At 39.0% G+C, this 17,243-nt stretch overlaps 1 protein-coding gene across 2 annotated transcripts in view; it reads left to right on the top strand.

The window, feature by feature from the left end:
* Positions 1 to 6,666: 6,666 nt before the first annotated feature.
* sema6d (semaphorin 6D) overlaps positions 6,667 to 17,243 on the top strand; it is a 100,665-nt gene continuing 90,088 nt past the window's right edge. For both annotated transcript variants that reach the window (XM_015342929.2, XM_015342924.2), the window contains exon 1: positions 6,667 to 6,860. The gene's annotated coding sequence lies outside the window, so the exon portion shown is untranslated. The remainder of the gene's footprint in view (positions 6,861 to 17,243) is intronic.

Here is a 17,243-nt window from a genome sequence, read left to right as displayed (position 1 = left end):
GATAGTTGCTGGCACACTCAGAAATGGACTCTGCTTTACAGAGACAGGTACAGAAAGGAGAATCTGGGACAGGGCAGGGCTGGTTGGTCTGCGCCTGGAGCCAGGGGCAGGTCAGGATGTGGGGCAGGCAGAGAGGCCAGCAGCCTGAGGTAGAATCCAAAAGGCAGAGAGCAGACTGGAAGGAAATAGGGCTGGAGTGTGGGCTGGGCACAGGTCTGGAGTGCAGACAGGTGAACAAGCAGGGAACAAGGCTGGAATGCAGGTAGGACACAGGGCAGGAGTGCAGGTAGAAGAGTAGGCAGGGAACAGGGCAGAACAGAGGTCTGGAGTGCAGGCAGGCAAGGGAACAGAGCTAGAGTGCAGGCAGGACATAGAGCTGGACATGGGGAAGGAGTGCAGGCTGGTGGGGTTGCTGAGTTCGGGGAAGACTACCAGGGGTGTCAGCTGTGCCAAACGCCAGCTCACGGGGCTGAGCCACCCAGTCCCTGGCCGGCAACAGCACCACACAAGGACTATGAGGCAGATGCAGCAGCAGACCTCACCACCAGCCACCAAGGGGTTCAAAAGTGCGGTGCCCACTGCAGGGAACGAAGCAGTGCGACGTGCGCACTGTGGGAACAGAAGTGTGCTCACTGGCGGCAGGCAGTTGCCGCACCAAACCTGCAGCCACATGCATCACTGCCAAGAGCCAGAGAGCTGGCCATTCGCCACACACAGCAGGCTGGAGCAGTGAAGGTGAGAGTCCCGGCAGGTCAGGATACGAGCAGGCAAGGGGGAAAATCCAGGCAGGCAGGGATACAGGATGGGCTTAAGGAAGGATTTGGGCAGATCGGGAACAGGAAAAAAGCAGGGAGAACTTCATTGGATAAAACTGGCCGGTGATCCATAAGAGACGCAATGCCGGATTGCACAGGACAAACTGAGCAGAGTTTAAATAACCTAGAGCACCTTATTCTGTGTGCCTTCTTACTACAGCCAGATGCCCCAGATATCTTGTCCCCTTGGCAACCAGGGGTAGCAGGAGACTGGAGGCATTGCCCCCCGCCACTACAGCTACAACACACCCCGCTGCTTCACAGGACAGATTTAACAGTACAGTATGTGCTTGGTACAAAATACATAACCAGATCCCCCAAATCTTAAAAAAACAACAAGAAAAAGGCTTATTAATACAGATTCTTCCATAAGGAGTATGTTCATCTCTGTATGGTTATTTTCATTTATGTTTAGAAAAAGTCAGGATAGAATGGGACAAAAAAAATCCACCATAAGATTAAGAGACATGTCCCTTCTTTCCATATGAACAGTATGTATCAGTATGTACGTGATTTTCAGAATGGGAATGCATTTTCGATGTAAATGTGGTTTCCACCACATGTAAGCCAATGCTCAGCAATCGTCTCCGAAAAATCTGTAATCATATTCCAGTGGAGGTGACATGATACATGATACAAAGTCCAAACATCATCTTGTTGCTGAAAAAAAATAACCTTTTAACTGTTCCACAAAAAAACCTTTTTAATTTTGAACATACATACTTCAGCTTATATTGCTTTTAATTAACCTGGCATTAACATATGTAATGTAAAACACTGAAGCCCTGCTGGAACATTTACTGATGCTTGTGTCTCCTTGTCTTCCCTGAGGCAGTGTTGCTTGTTCCGCAGAAGGTAATTTGTTATGTGCATGTGCACAGCTCCAGCTTTCAAATGAAATAAAGTATCACTGAGCATTGCTCAAGTATTTGTGACTTGCTGTAGTTGTCCTGTTTTCCTGAACATTCACTGTTAAGTGGCAGAGTTTAAACAGGGTGTGTACCAACAGTGAAACAGCACAGAACTGGTAACATCACCTCCCCTTGTGCCTGGGGCATACAAATAATAGTGTCACATTTTTCTCAATATGCATGAAGCTAATGGATAAATGTGGTTCATAAGCTGATAATTTCAAAAAGGCATTGAAATGTCACCCACTCTATTATAGTCAAGTTAGGTACTTTACATAAAATTGCCTGCATTAAGGAAAAGCAGGCTATCAGAACTCAAATCATTTGAGAACTATCAGATATGATAAATGGGTGTCAGGCTGTGCCATTTATAACACCTAGACACAAATGCATAATAATGGAGGCAACAGTAGACACAGATAGATGTATCAGGAGACAGACCCCCAGAAATGCTCGCAGGTATTTACAGTTACTGTTAATCGGTGGGGGATGGGATTCCCAGACATCTAAATGACCTGCCCAATATTTAGTATTATATAAGAATGGCGAAAAAAATGCAGCAACACTGTCCCCCCTGTGCTGGAGGCAGAAATGCATGACTGGCCAGTGTGATTCTGTGTTTTTCCAAGCATTATTTACCGATGTCATTTTTTACCCTAGCAAGTGTCAGCATTTGAAATATTGCACACGCTTTGAAAAATGTAAGTAAAATTCAATAGATCGCTAGCAGAGCTGTCGGCACTTACAGAAACAAGAGGAATATATTGAGATTATTTATATGGATTTATATGGATTTTTATACAAAGCAAGAAATTACAGACCACCCACGCGCTCTTATTATTTTAAAACCTTTCTGCACGTTCTTGCAGGGCTCCAAACGTAACACTGTAAGGCTTTGTTTTGTCTATAGGAGATTTATATTTATCCTGCATTATTCTATATCCTACAATTACTGTATAATGCATATTGCATACATTTTAAGCAAATATGTCCCATGTCTAGACTTGTGCTGGATCACCTATATTGTTGTTGTGAGATCTCTAAAAACACATATCATGCTTTGCAAAAGTTTTCACATCCTCGCACAGTTTTCTAATTTTGTTGCTTTAAAGCTTGCTGTCATGACATTTTGAAGTAGCAATTAATACTGTATACAGTACTGTACACAACCAACTCCGCACATTCAAAACAAGAAATTACAAAAAGAAATAATTGAACAGATAATTAATATTGTGTAAGTCTTCAATTTTTTTGCTGTGGCAATTAATTTAGGTGCACAAAATTACCTTAACAAACTACACAATAAGCTAAGAGGCCTCTATCTGTGCGAAATGATAGTGTTTTACATTATTTCAGAATAAATAAATCTATCTCTATAAGAAATTTCAAGTAAACCAGGCAGACCAAGGATTTTTCAAAGCAACTCAAGGTTAATGCTGTATAAAGGCTTAAACCAACAGAAAGAATAAAAACATTTCAAATACAAGAATATCTCTTTGAGTATAGAGAGCTCAATTATTTAGAAGTAGAAGACACCCAGTCACTATCTAGATCAAGCTATTCCTCCAAACTGAGCAAGTGGGCAAGGAGGAAACTTGTCAGGGATGCAACCATCAGGCCAACAGTGGCTGAGATGGGAGAAATTAATGGGTCAGTAATCTCCTGGTCCCGCCACAGTACATAAATGATACTGATAATGTGTGGCAAAAGGTTCTATGGTCAGACAAGACAAGATTGGAACTTTCTGGCCTAAATGCAAAGTGTTAATTCTGATGCAAACCCAACACAGTGCATCACTCAGGCAAAACCATCCCTATCGTCAATGATGGTGATGGCAGCATTATGTTGTAGTCCTGCTTCTCATCAGCTGGGGCTGGGAAGCTTGTCAAGACTGATAGGAATTTAGATGGAGCAAAGTACAGACAAATCATAAAAGAGAACCAGCTTCAGACCTAAAAGTTGGACAAAAATTTACTTTTCAGTAGGACAATGATTCAAAGTAGAAAGACAAAACTACACTAGAGCGCTTAAACAAAAAAAGAAAATGAATATCCCTGTGTGGCTGACTCACAGATTTGACTTGAATCCTGCTCAGAGTCTTTGGAAAGACATGAAAGCTGCTGTCCATAAGCAATCCCCAAGTAGCTTGAGAAAATCTGTAAAGAAGAATGGGCAAAAACTGGAAAAAGCTGGTGAGCAAAGTTGCTACTTACCCAGAAAGACTTGAGACTATATTTTGATTCCACCAAATATTGAGTTCATGGGTATGAATACTTATGCAATCAACATATTTCATATTTCGTAAAGAAAACATAGCAGGGGACAGCAGAAAAATATTATTTTTACTCTTTGTAATGCAAGAATTGAAAGGGTGTGTAGTGCAATATCTACAGTGGAAGGGAAGGTAAAGTATTATAATGTAAAATAGTTTTAGCTTTAAAATGATGCCATATATCATTACAGAGCTACAGAGCTGCAGCAAAGCTGTATAGAGTACCTCTGGAGATAAAATACTTGTGAGACAATTCTCAGGGGTACCGAGCTGAAATCATTGTTGTCCTAATATGTAAAACTGTTAACCCCTTTAGAGTCAAACGTCACAGATGCTGCAAGGTCTTATAAACAAAGCTCATTGTTTCTACTAGTTGTTATTATCAATATGCAAAATACCCCCACCACCACATGTAGTATCAACATTCTTCAGGCAGTAAATTACTTTTACACTTGATAAGACCTTACAAATAACTATACTCTGAAACTGACAATTAATGTTATCATTGGATGAAGAATGTTATGTCCTCTCATGTAAGTGCAGACATCCATTCCTTCACTGACTAATAAACTTTACAATTCTAGGGGGAAATCATGGTGCTCATAGGCTGCATGCAGCTGCACAAATGGATGAGGATTCCATTGAATACTTCATTCCCTGACCGACAATACACTGAATTTCTTGAATTTTGTATTAGAGTTTGATTTACACCTCTCTATCCATGTTTAAATTAGCATATTCCAAACCTATTTTAACTAACCCATTTACATTTCCCTCGTTGGACAAGGAATGAAATCTGACTACTAGTGAAAATATCTACATGAAGTCATTTCGAATGTCCTTTCAAACTATAATAACCTTCTCACAAAATGCATCATTTCATTTTGAGAGCAGATATGTTACAACTCGATATACATGTTTACTACCCTTAAGCAATTAAGGTCAGAAACAAGTGGAAAAACAAATCGCTTTTTGAGTGCTATTTCAAACTCCAATTGAAACCAATTAAGTCAATAATGAATTCCATTCAGTCATTAAGAGGTCTCTTCAGGACCAGAACTGAGGATCACTGGTCAAAAGTACTCAGCTCCACATTTGGACACAAAGACATTCTAGGTCAGATATACTACTAATCAGGCACTGAGGAGGTAATTGGCATCTTCAATGAAGTTACATTTCTGAGTAACCAAACATAAATACAATACAAGGACATTTATATGCCTGAGAAAATAAGTGGGATAATTTTTGAATTTATTAGCAAGATTGGGATAAAAGCCAGAACACACAAAGTCTTCCAGGAATTGCATTTTTGAAATCCTTACTCTAGGTGCTACAGATGATGTTGCAATCACACACATGTTCAGTGTAACTGTGTGCAGTGGATGCAAGTTGGTCATCATGGCATGCAATCCAAGTATCTTTTGATTCTGCAGTTACTGTGAAAGCACCCTGTTTTCCACTGTTATGTGTCCAGAAACTTTGCAACGTATGAAAAAGTGCTCCAAAAGCCTGATCAAGATCTCAGTGAAGTCAGCCTATTAAATACAGCCTCTGAGCATTGGGGGCAGTTCTAATCACTACAAAAAGGCAATATCAAGAGGAAGCCCAGTGCAAACTGTGATTCTATCAAGGGATGGTGACTATGTGCTGACCAGAGGAGGAAGATCCTTTGGAAACACTCATACAGTGTGATAACAATCAGGATTTGATAAAGTTTTCCTTTTCCAGGCACAAAGAATGGCCATCTGCCATTCAGCAGTTTTACAGCTTGTCAGATGCTAATGCTCCAATGAACATAAACTATTTTCACTTGGAAATATGTTCATGCTTACATAGACATCACAACATTCATGAATCTCAATGCAATCTTCCTCTATAGAAGTATGTTTTAACATTACTCAGAATGCACATGCTGGTTGACCTGTTCTCCACAAAGCTGGGTTACTGCAAAATACCATGCATGTTGACTGGTGGACATTAAAGGTTACCCATGGTAAAAGACAACCAAGAATTCCATATTAAAGCATAATGTAATGCATAATTAAAGTTTTTCAGAATGTTCTGTTCAAATATCAATTACTGTGCATGGACTTGAACTGGAATTTGACCTTGATTTTTGCATGAACGCACTCATTTTATCATCTTGAAGATTACAATTTTGCATTAAGGACTGTGTAGTATGACTGTGTAGTATGTGATATTAAAAAGGTAGTAGTTACTACTCTAATGCAGTCAAGAAAAAAACAACTGTTATCAATGCACGTCTTTAGTTTACTATTTAGTTTACATACTGCATAAATGCACTATATTTATTGAAGAACAAGGCTAATCTATACCTGGTATTTTCTTAATTGCAATCAATGTACTGTATGGAATACTTAATATTTTTTGTCGACCTCCATTGTCAAAGATGCAAATCAGTTATCAGGATCAAACACATTACATTCCTTACTCCTTAGAAAAACAAAAAAACGAATGTGCTTATATTATTTTCTGTTCATTCCTATTAGTCTGCAAACAACAACAAAAAAGAAAAAGGCATTAATGTGCAATGCCTAAGTGCTGTCGCTGTTTAATTTGGATACTTGGAAGGGGATGTACTCAACTCCCTGGAGTTTAAGAAATAGGCAGAGTCTGGCTGTATCTCCTCATTACAGAGCAGCGCGCCTCCGAACACCAAACAACCAGCTGAGTGGAAAGTACTATTGCAAATCCACACAGCCCATAGGAAACTACAGCAAATCCAGCTGAGACAAAGCTTCTACAGTGTACGTTTGAACAGGCTGAGATTTTAACAGCTCAATAGCACAGAAAATAAACAGAGAGCCAGTTCCTTTGTTTCCTGTGGGTGATCATTTAAAAGTAAGTATTTTACTCATTCTGTCGGCTTGTTCTGTAGATAAAGGCTCTGAGATGCAGTCAGTGCAGAATAGTTGCAACATATTACTTTTCTGCAAGTAGCTGGGAGCTTTGTTTTCTTTTATGTTTCTGGTTTAGTCTGCATTTAGTCGGTTCGCAAATCCAGCAGGCTTTTGGCATTTAGACTATTTTGTGTTCTGCCTTCTATTTGCATCAGGGGAAAGCATTACTGGATTGTGGATAAAAAAAGCAGAGACAGACAAAACAGGATTTTGACTGTCAATTTTGACAGAACAATACCTTTTGTGATATGATTTCCATCTCGTTTCAGATGAAATTGCAGTGGTTAATAATTGATGCTGAAAAATGAAAACTGCTTGCACATGGTACTGACCTCGCATCTGTAAACATCTCATGTACTTTCAGTTCTAACCCTAAAAGCATTCTCTGTGTTAGCATTCAGGCTTTGTTCATACACACTGGCTCTGTTCAGAAAGTTATTAAGTTCTGATTCAGAGGAGCTATATTTGTATCTGGTTTCTTATTCTTCTTGACTTATGGGTGTGAATGCTGGCAGTCTATCAATAGAGTCTAATTACAATGACCATAGACTGACTGAATAATTTATAACTCTCTTAAAGCTGATGTGTTCTGGAAAAACCTATCTACTGAAAGCACAGTCAGTACTTTATCATGAAGGATAAAACAGCAGCCTGCCAAAAATGCCGATGTTTAGCAATATAATAAAGACGTATCTTGGCATACAATCTTGTTTTTAAAGCAACGATTCTGATGTTCCACCAAAGTAACTCCAGAAACGCAACACAGCACTTTCTCAGTTTTCAATATTAAAGCTTTTTTACATTCCTGAGAAGGCCATTTCCATTAGCTATTTCACTTTAGTCATTTCTTCAGTGGGATTAATGCTTAGGGATATTTAATTGTGCTCCTTGCTTTTATTAAGTACTAGGCTGACAATTTTTTGTTTTACAATTGAAAAAAAAAGCAGATGAAAAGGTGATGGATTTGATTGAAGAAGCCCATATGTGTCAGTTGCAGACCATTGAGGATGATTTGTTGGTGTTCAGTACATTGCAGCCCAAATTTTAGAAGCAGAGTGTGGCTTAGATATTTGTTTTTTGTGGAGTTTTTTTTTAAAGCTAGTGATCTAGAATCTTTTCTCTGTTCTTTGTTCTTTTGCCAAGGCCTGTCTGAATCAAGGACTCTTGATAGCTTAATGCGAGAGAACCCCACCCACCTCACCCTCTTAATGAATTATAAATGCAAAGGACTTTCTGTGTATTGCCAGCAAGATAAGCACTAATGTAATTTACATCCAGTAGCGGAATCAATTCCTGTATTTACCAGCCTCTACCCAGTCTAAAAATCGTGAGGTGATTTGGTGTCCCCTGTTATTTTAGTTCTTTGGGAAATTCTTTCCCTAGAAACTGAAAGATTTTCAGACTCCTGGTGCTTGGATGTCTCGCAGGAATATGTATATTGAACTCTGTTTTCAAAGAAAGCCTATATTTATTCCCTTCAGAATCCATCCCCTAGTTCTAAATATCTTGCACTAGTTTTTTGGAGGCATTTTAATGTCTACACGTGAAGATATACTGTACATATGAAAGAGAGGTACAGAAAAGGATGGAATGCTTCTGGTGTCTCTGTTGCAAAATTGCATTTATTAAAGCAAGGTCTCCTGGTAATGTGAAATGGAAGTTACATTTTAGAAAAATAATACAAATTATGAAAATTCTTGTGACAGATGACTGTTTGATACTAGAGATTGGAAACTGAAGTATTTCAGAGCCTAATATACATCTGCTGCAGTCTCAACTGAGGGACTTTTTGAAATTCTGATATTCTAATCCTATTATATCTTCAATGCCTCTGATGCTGTAGTTCAATATTGCAATGTGTCAGATTCCCTGCCAAAAGCAAAGAATCTGCAATAGTACTAAACTGCAGTAAAATACAATGTGTTAGGAGTCACCAGCATATCTTTTATTATTATGTCTTTAATCCTGTTATCACAGAAATATAAAGGGTAATGTCACAGGAGTTTACTTTTAAAAGGCGAAAGCATTACTGTACAATAGTATAGATTTCTACATTTGTACAATCTCTTATGTCGAAGATTTATTTTTCTCCTTAGGGATATTTCTTCAGTATTGGTCCACTAATCTATTGCTTATCCCTCGGGCTACACTTGTCACTCCCTACCCTTCTGCTTGTTCCTCCAGTTCTCTCCGTCTCCAAATGTGGCCAGCACTTTCAAATACTCCTGTAATAGATTCTGTTCCTTAAACAGCTCACCATCGATCTACCTGTAGATTGTTGCATATTAATCTGTCTTCCAATCCATCCTTCCTCCAGTCCTCACCCAGCTGTGGCATCTGCTTAGCAATGCACCTTGTTCTATCCATTTGCATGTCGCTCTCTGCCTCATACAGAATCTCATTAATCATCCATCAATAGGTCCCCTGTTCACTGCTATCTCCCCACTTATCTCTATTCCAAGAGCTAAAGGTGCTGTTAATGCATGGAGCTCCAGTAAACATCTTCTTTTAAAGGTGGATCATTAGCAGTATTCATTGTTAGGAGACCGCATCAATCAGGGAATACTTTTCATCTTATTAGTGCTGCAGTTATATCATTTGTACAATTCCCTTTGGGATGCCTCTTAAAACTGCCCCCATTGAATGTCTGCTTTCATAATCGAGAAATGCAAAGTGGAATGTCAGGGATTTGATTAATACAATAGGAGAATTCTTTACTCCCTCCAGCTTTCTTTGCCTTATGATTTGATTTTCTTTTCAATAAATTACACAGTTATTCAGAGCATTCTGGTACTGGTACTACAGTCTACAATGCACCAATACGTTTTTTTCTGATTGACCTTAAAACTGACAAATTTCTATTTTTAATGCAAACAACGAGCCTGCAAAGTAATGCTGACTCTCATTTTTCTTGGAGGGGTGCTGATCTTCGAAAGCACACAGTATTCAGCTGTTCTGAGCCCGTACTAAGCCTATGAAACCAGATCAGGAAATTTAAATAATAATATTAATTATTTCTCCTGGCGGGGAGTACCACAGGTGCTGTATTTTGCCTCGCTGAACTGGGGCCCTGGGTTCAATTTCTGGGATGTTGCCTGTTTGGATTCTGTATGTATTCTCTGTGTTCACTGGGTTTTCTTCAGGGGCTCTGGTTTCCTCCAACAGACCAAAAACATTCTGTCAGGTTAATTCTGGCTTCTAGGAAAATTGGCCCTGATGTAAGTGTGTGTGTCTTGCGCAGGACATGCATCCTGTTGAAGCTGTATCCTGCCTTCTGCCTGTTGCTTTCTTCGATAGTCTCCAGCTCCCCCATGACCCTGTATTGGATAAAGTGGTTAGAAAATGTATGCGTGATAGAGAGCTGTTCTGAACTCATATTGGGAATACAATATCAGGATAGGAAAATGGAATAACAATCTCAAAAAATAAATCAAAATACAGAAATTTCAATAATACTGTCCTAAAGAGGCATTTTACCCTTCAGAAACCACAACCTTGGAGAGTGGAGAAAGAGTGCCGATGTATGCGTTCTTTACAATAGCTTCCCGGGGAAGGTAATACAATCTTGCTGAATGGTTGCAAAATTGAACATGTCTAAAGGCAGCACATCTCTTTATCTCTTGGTCATTCACATTTTCTTTGGCAGATTTCTCTTTACTGAAGAAAAACTCACGCAAGTTATTGCTCTGTTTCAAACCCCTGAAGGTCGTAATTTAGAGAGTAACACTGTAAAGGTTCGCATCCAGCAATCACAGGCAAGCCCCTCCCTACAAACAGTGCTTGAGAAAGGGCTGCAGGCTTTCTCAAGAAGCAAAGAAGTTCTCTCACACAGCAAATCTACGGCAGTGAAAGCACGATGTACCTCATGGTTAAGTGCTCTTAATATGTTGGATGTTTTCCAGCAGGCGGCACAGTGGCGCAGTGGTTCGCATTTCTACCTCACAGCACTGGGGCTCTGAGTTCAATTCCTGGGGTGCTGTCTATGTAGAGTTCGTATGTCCTCCTTGTGTTTGAGTAGGTTTCCTTTGGGTGTTACGACTTCCCCTCAAGGTGCAAAGACATACCCTCATGTGAGTGTGTGTTTGTCTGTGTCTGTGTCTGCCCTGTGATGGACTGGCGTCCCACCCAGGGTGTATACAGCCCCACGCCCATTGCTTGCCAAGACAGGCTCTGGCTCCCCCGTGATCTCCTGAATTGGATAAAGTAGTTCGAAAATGGATGGACGGACATTTTTCAGCAGTTTATCAGTCAATGTTTTTAGCGATTGTTGCATCTCAAAGTGGTGACCCTTGTAATGGAGCAATTTAATTGGCTTAAACAAAAAAAAAAGAATGTTCTCTTGCCTGAAAGACAACTCCAGCCTATGAATGCCAGTAGGGCAAATCTATTTAGCTGAAAAACAGGCTGTAAGACTATAAAAAAGCAATTGTGGAATGATGGAATATTCATTTCAGTTCAATTCAGATGTGTTCTTTTTATCCTTTTTTAATTTTTGTGAAATTTGTGCTTTTTATGGGTATGACATTTAAAAAAAACTTTCGGGATTCAATGTAACACATACTTTTGTAATTATAAATAAAAAAGTTAATTGTTTTTTAATGAAATGTGAATTTTACATTATGAATAATTGAAATATCCAGATTACCAAAGGAAAACTAATAAGATACAACAAACGTTAAATGATGGCAACTCATTTGTTTATGGTAAGAGTACAATCTGAATTATGATATTACTGATATTTTTTTAAAACATATTTTCAATTTTCTAGTTATTGCATTTTTACATCTTTACATGGAGGCTAACAGAGAGAGGTATAACAGCAGTGTTGTAATGTGTAAACTCACTGTTAGAGGATGAAATAAGTTTTTCAGAAATTGCTTCTTCAGATTGAGACTATGTCCTTAGCCAACTGTGACCACAGTTCTCCAAAGAGCAGCTCACAATTAGATGACTACAGCTAGAGCTTCTTCTTCGTGTTTAACATATTTTATATCTGTCATGTTTTTGTAAGTCAATGAGATTTTAATTGTACATCCATCCTTTTTCTAACTGCTTCATCCAATTCAGTGCGGCAGAGGAACCAGAGTGTATTTCGGCGAGCATCGGGAACAAGGTGGAATACACCATGGACAGGATGCTAATTTGTCATACGGCAGACACACAAAGCCATACAGACACTCACACAAGGGCGCGTTTTCCAGAAAGCCAATTAAGCTAACAATATGTCTTTGGACTTTGGGAGGAAACCCATGCAAACATAGGGAGAACTTACAAACTCCAGGAAGATAACACCCCGGTTCTGGAATTGAACCTAGGGCTCCAGCTCTGTGGGGTAGCAATGCTAATCACTGTGCCACCCTTAATTGCAACATGTATTTTGTAATTATACATTGATTTTCTCCATTTAGTTTTGTTTTAGTATAGAAGTGCGCTGCATGCATTTAGTGCTTCTATGTCAAAATGTGCATTCTCCCGCCCCAGACACACACTATATCACTGCTGTGACATGTTGAGCTTTGACTGCCATGCACATTTGGCGATATTGGAGTTAGGATGTAAGTGTAAAAGCCAATTCCCATAATGTCAACACATGTTCCCTAGATGCTTAGTCATCAGTGCTGTTAGTACAGTAACTATGTATGTGTGCTTTGAGCTTACAGTGAGTTACACAGCCTGTCTGGCTGTTGTTGACTGGACTTGTTTTATTGCTTAGCTGTGCCCTACGAGTGGCTAAAAATGCCATAATTGCCTCTCTGAAATCAAAAGGAAAAAAAGAAATAGACAAAGGTGCACTTTGGGAAATGGACGAAATTGTAGGAAAAAAAGAACAGCAGAACTAAACTCTTCAAATGTGCTTTGATGTACCTGAGTGCTACAGATTACAGAGGCTGCAGAATGTTAGCAAGCTAGGCTTATTCAGTTTTTTATTGATGGGTTACAGCATGGCATGCCACCTCTTTCTCTTATCTTGATTTAATGCTGTATCTTAAGACAGAGGTTTCAATTGGCACAAAGACGGACTGTTTAAGAGGTGAAAACCTGAGTTTACAAGCAGAGGGTAATAAACAGCACTGTGAGATCTTTTTGAAGACATTTGCCACAGGAGTCTTTTCTAACCGCATCTCTGGCTTATTGATTTAAAAACACACATTGCACACTTAACATAACAGCAGACACTGTATACATGGACACAATGAAAGAGCTCATTACACAATATCTTGACAAACGCTATCATGCCTAGGAATAGAGCTGCAGTAACCTGCTTGAAGTCCTGTCCAGTGGCCTTATTATTTGATATCATCAATAGAGTCATTACCCACAGTCCTGCTTGCTAGGAAGTTCCTGGTCAGCAGGAAAAAGAAGGAAGATTACAAGGAAGGGGACCTGCAAAAAATAGTAAAATAAAATACAACAGTGAGATGGCAAAAAAACAAAAAAAGGAGATCAGATACAGAGTTACTGTAGTTACTTGGGCAGTATCTGTATGCTGATTTGGTCTGATTATCTTCTAATTAATCTCAGAGGATGGAAATTCAACCTGTCTCTGAAAAGGATTGAACTTGTGTTTTTGCTGTGCAAGGTCTACATGAATGTGTGTATGTAGCAGTGGCAATTTAAAACTGTGAAAAAGCACATTGTTTATCCAGAAGGTGTTACCTGTAGGTCCATTCAGCTTCATTCAACAATAAGAGTCCAGGGTGGTCATCACCCATCTCATGCTAAGAAATATATTCTTTGCCTTTTTTCGCCCATCTGTTTCGGTGCGCGTGTGATGTAATGTGCATCTCTCGCAGCCTGTTCCCAGTGTTGCTGTTTCTATTTCTCCCAGCCTAAACAATTGGGTCAGATTTTTCTGTCAGAAGCAAGGGAAACAAACTGCCACATTCTGGAGCCTTAAAAAATAATATCTGCAAATGTTTCATGTGTTACACAATAGTAGCACACACAATGTATATTCCTGCTCAATGTCTGATAAAAACGAGGACCTAAGGTGTAATGCACCTTCTAAAAATTCCCAAGGTTAAAAGCTCCATCTCAGAGAAAGCAATCCTTCATCAGGAGTAAAAGGAATGTTATATAATCCATTTATGTTGCACTAAAAAAGCCTTTTACAAGGTTGTCCTACCTATTGTTTAAATACTGGCATGACATCTCCGTAATACAGATGCTATCCTGAATTGTTTTTGATACTATTTTTGAAGGCAAGAAATGCATTAGTGATCAGATTAATAGTTTTTATACTGCCTGGGAGCTGATGTGTAATGGCGAAGGTGTACTGGTGCGGGTTTCTGCATGGTTAGGGTATTTAAAAAAAATAACATATGTCTCACATTCATTTCAGGAGGAACTGGAAACTGTACCCATTTTACTGAACTATAATCGTCAGGTCTTATTTGCCAGAACAAAAAAAAAAATATTAGTGTCCACATGCAAGCAATTTGCCACTGGAAAATAGCTGCATTGGTTTCATTTCGTTATATTTTGATCCACATTCACACTTAATAGATGCATTATGGAGCATTTCATTGGGCAACCCCAAAAAGGTGGTATTCTGAAAAACAATCTTCCAAAAAAAAAAGAAAAGTTAAGGTCAATACTGATGTATTAGATAAGGTGGATGCAATTTTCCGCACTCTGTCTTGATAAAATCTAATCCGAGCCTGTAAAGGAGGCAGATTGGAGCCTATACTGAGCATTAGTCACAGTTGCTGCAGTGTGGGGATGCCAGTTTATTTGTTGTGATACTTCCTGCTGTGCTGCTTCTTATTGTCTCAACAGTCCAGACTGGTGAGAAACATCTATTATGAGCCACACAGCTTAAACACTTAATACAATGGGATTGCAGCAAAGAAAAACAAAACATTCCACAAATCTACCATTTCGAGATTCTGAAAAACCCAAAGAACAACTCAAAACAGCATGGGATTGACACATTTCCACAGCTGAGAGGCCAAAGTATGTCAGCAATTTCCAAGACTTTAAATTAAAAGAAAATTTGATGCACTTTTTATTGCAATTTTTTCAGCAAACTGCATGGCAAAAAAAGAAAAGAAAAGCAAAACAGAGAAAAAAATTGCTTTCCACAATTTCCAGAGAAAGACATGAATCTGTGCCCAGATCAAGCAGCAGGAGGGACAATTCAAGAAGCAGTGAATGGCTGAAGGAAAAAAAAAGTTTTAATTAAAGCTCAGAGAGTCTGTCCTGATTCAGGCAAAGGCAAACTTCAATTGACCTGTAAAGCACCTCAAATCAGATTACTCATGATTACTTATTTTCCTTCTGAATTGATTACCTGATGGCTAAGGCCTACCTGCCCATTACATTAATGGTGAGCCAAAGAAAAGAAGTGAACCCCCAAGATTGGTCACCTGCCTCATAAGCTGGAAAGCTGGCTCTCTTTCAGACTGATTAACAGCGGGTCCCATATTGTCACTATCTTCTGCTAGCAGGAGTCTATCACATTCTCAACCTGCTTAATCGCAGTCCATCTGTGAGTCCAAGTATTAATGTGCATGTATTACAATTATATGTATGTTTCAGCAGTCACACTTTAAAGAAAGCTGATATGATATAAAATTGAATTATGAGTTTTTAGCAATGGTGAATACATTGAGTAAGCCACTTATTTCAGTCTTACTCACTGAGGTACATACTAGTAATAATGTTTTGGCTGACCCTTTTAAGACTGACAGCAATGACAGGGTGAACTATGCATTAACATTTATGGATGAAGAAACACTGCTATGAGACAATGCATTTAACTTCTCGCCTGAAGAACAGCACAAGGATGTTAAGGAGTCAGTGGTTGGGCTTGGGTTTGAACCCAGAGCCACCTGGTAATGGACACTTTACCTTAATTACTGGACCATTTAAGCTTTAAGAAAATATGACACTGATACTAAATCCTGGTCATAATGATTATTGGGCACTTGCTTTGAGTTACTTATCTCAGTTCTTAGCAGCTTTTTAAATAGCTGCAGTATGTTATTTATGAGCATGGTGCTGTGCTACCAACCCAAATAGTGGGAAAGACATGTCTTGTGTTCTTATCTATAGGGAAGGAGCATGAGCTGGGGATAACTCATGTCACTAACCAAAGTCAGTTCTCATTAGCAAGCAACAGTGCTGGGCAAGTCGAGATTTCCTTAGAAACCTCTGCTCCTTATACTGACTGGGATAAAACCAATAGGATATAATAAAAAGAACAGTGAAGACCTATCTTCCATGGCTGCGTTCCAGCTTTACTGTCACAGTAAAAGACATTTTAATTACACATTCCATACTTAGTTCTCACAGGTTGGAAAAAATACATAACTGCTATACTGTCTATTCTTGCACTGACTTCAGTTGCGGTGCCTACTGAAAGCAGTTTTAATTGTAAAATAAAATTATTAAAAATTACTAAAATAATTAAAAAATATTGTATTTTGTATTCTGGTTTCCTTTGTTTTTTATTACTCATGTTATCACACATTAAAAGATGTGATACAGATGCATCACTTAGTTGACCGGATGCAGCCTGGGCACACGACAGCATGAGATCTGTAGCAATCGGAACTTTCACAAGACACTTTCACATTTCTCCTGTTTCACTGTCTTGATTATAATAGCTTCCCTCTGGCTCTGTTTACCTGGCTTGTGCTCTGGGGCTGTTTTTACAAACCACAGCTGTCAGAACGTAAAAGCAGCATAATTTGAATTCTCTTTGAAGACAAATACATTCCGTCTTAACAGCAGATAACTAAACTCGACCCAAGATGCTGTTGATCTAGACTTTTTTTAAACTGAAGACATGTATATCAAGCATAAACTCTAAAATAAGAGCCAAAGCTGCATTGACTTGTGATCAGGGACCTTTGAATACAAAGTAGGTGTTGCCCACGCTTAAGAAGAGATGTTCAACAAAAGAGATTTTGCTTCCCAAAAATGAATGCATCCAGTTCTTACTAGCCAATTAATCCAACAATGTGTCAAGCCAGTTCTGTTGGAATTCCCATGAATCAAAGTGTATAGAAAATGATCAGTAGCACATGCCAAATTGTCAGTCCTTGTCACAGATTCCCATGTTCAGTACATTGTCCAGAACCACATAATTATAGCAAATGAACACGGTCATTTTCCATGAATATTTGTTAGTCGCCGTTTTAAAAATGTAAGAAATGATCATTTGTTTAGGTACAGAATTATGAATCCTACTAGTCTGAAAGTAGGTATATCTGTGCTTAGCAATGAGAACTCTTCGGGAATGTGCAACCCATATGGCTGGAAAGCACATTTACCACAAGAGAAAGGAGAAGACTGTGATGATATATTTGTGGAGAAG

Source organism: Lepisosteus oculatus, chromosome 5, assembly GCF_040954835.1.
Source record: "Lepisosteus oculatus isolate fLepOcu1 chromosome 5, fLepOcu1.hap2, whole genome shotgun sequence".
In the NCBI taxonomy this organism is placed as follows: domain Eukaryota; kingdom Metazoa; phylum Chordata; class Actinopteri; order Semionotiformes; family Lepisosteidae; genus Lepisosteus; species Lepisosteus oculatus.
The sequence above is the reverse complement of the archived record's forward strand: the minus strand, read 5'-3'. Positions and strand labels throughout refer to the sequence as shown.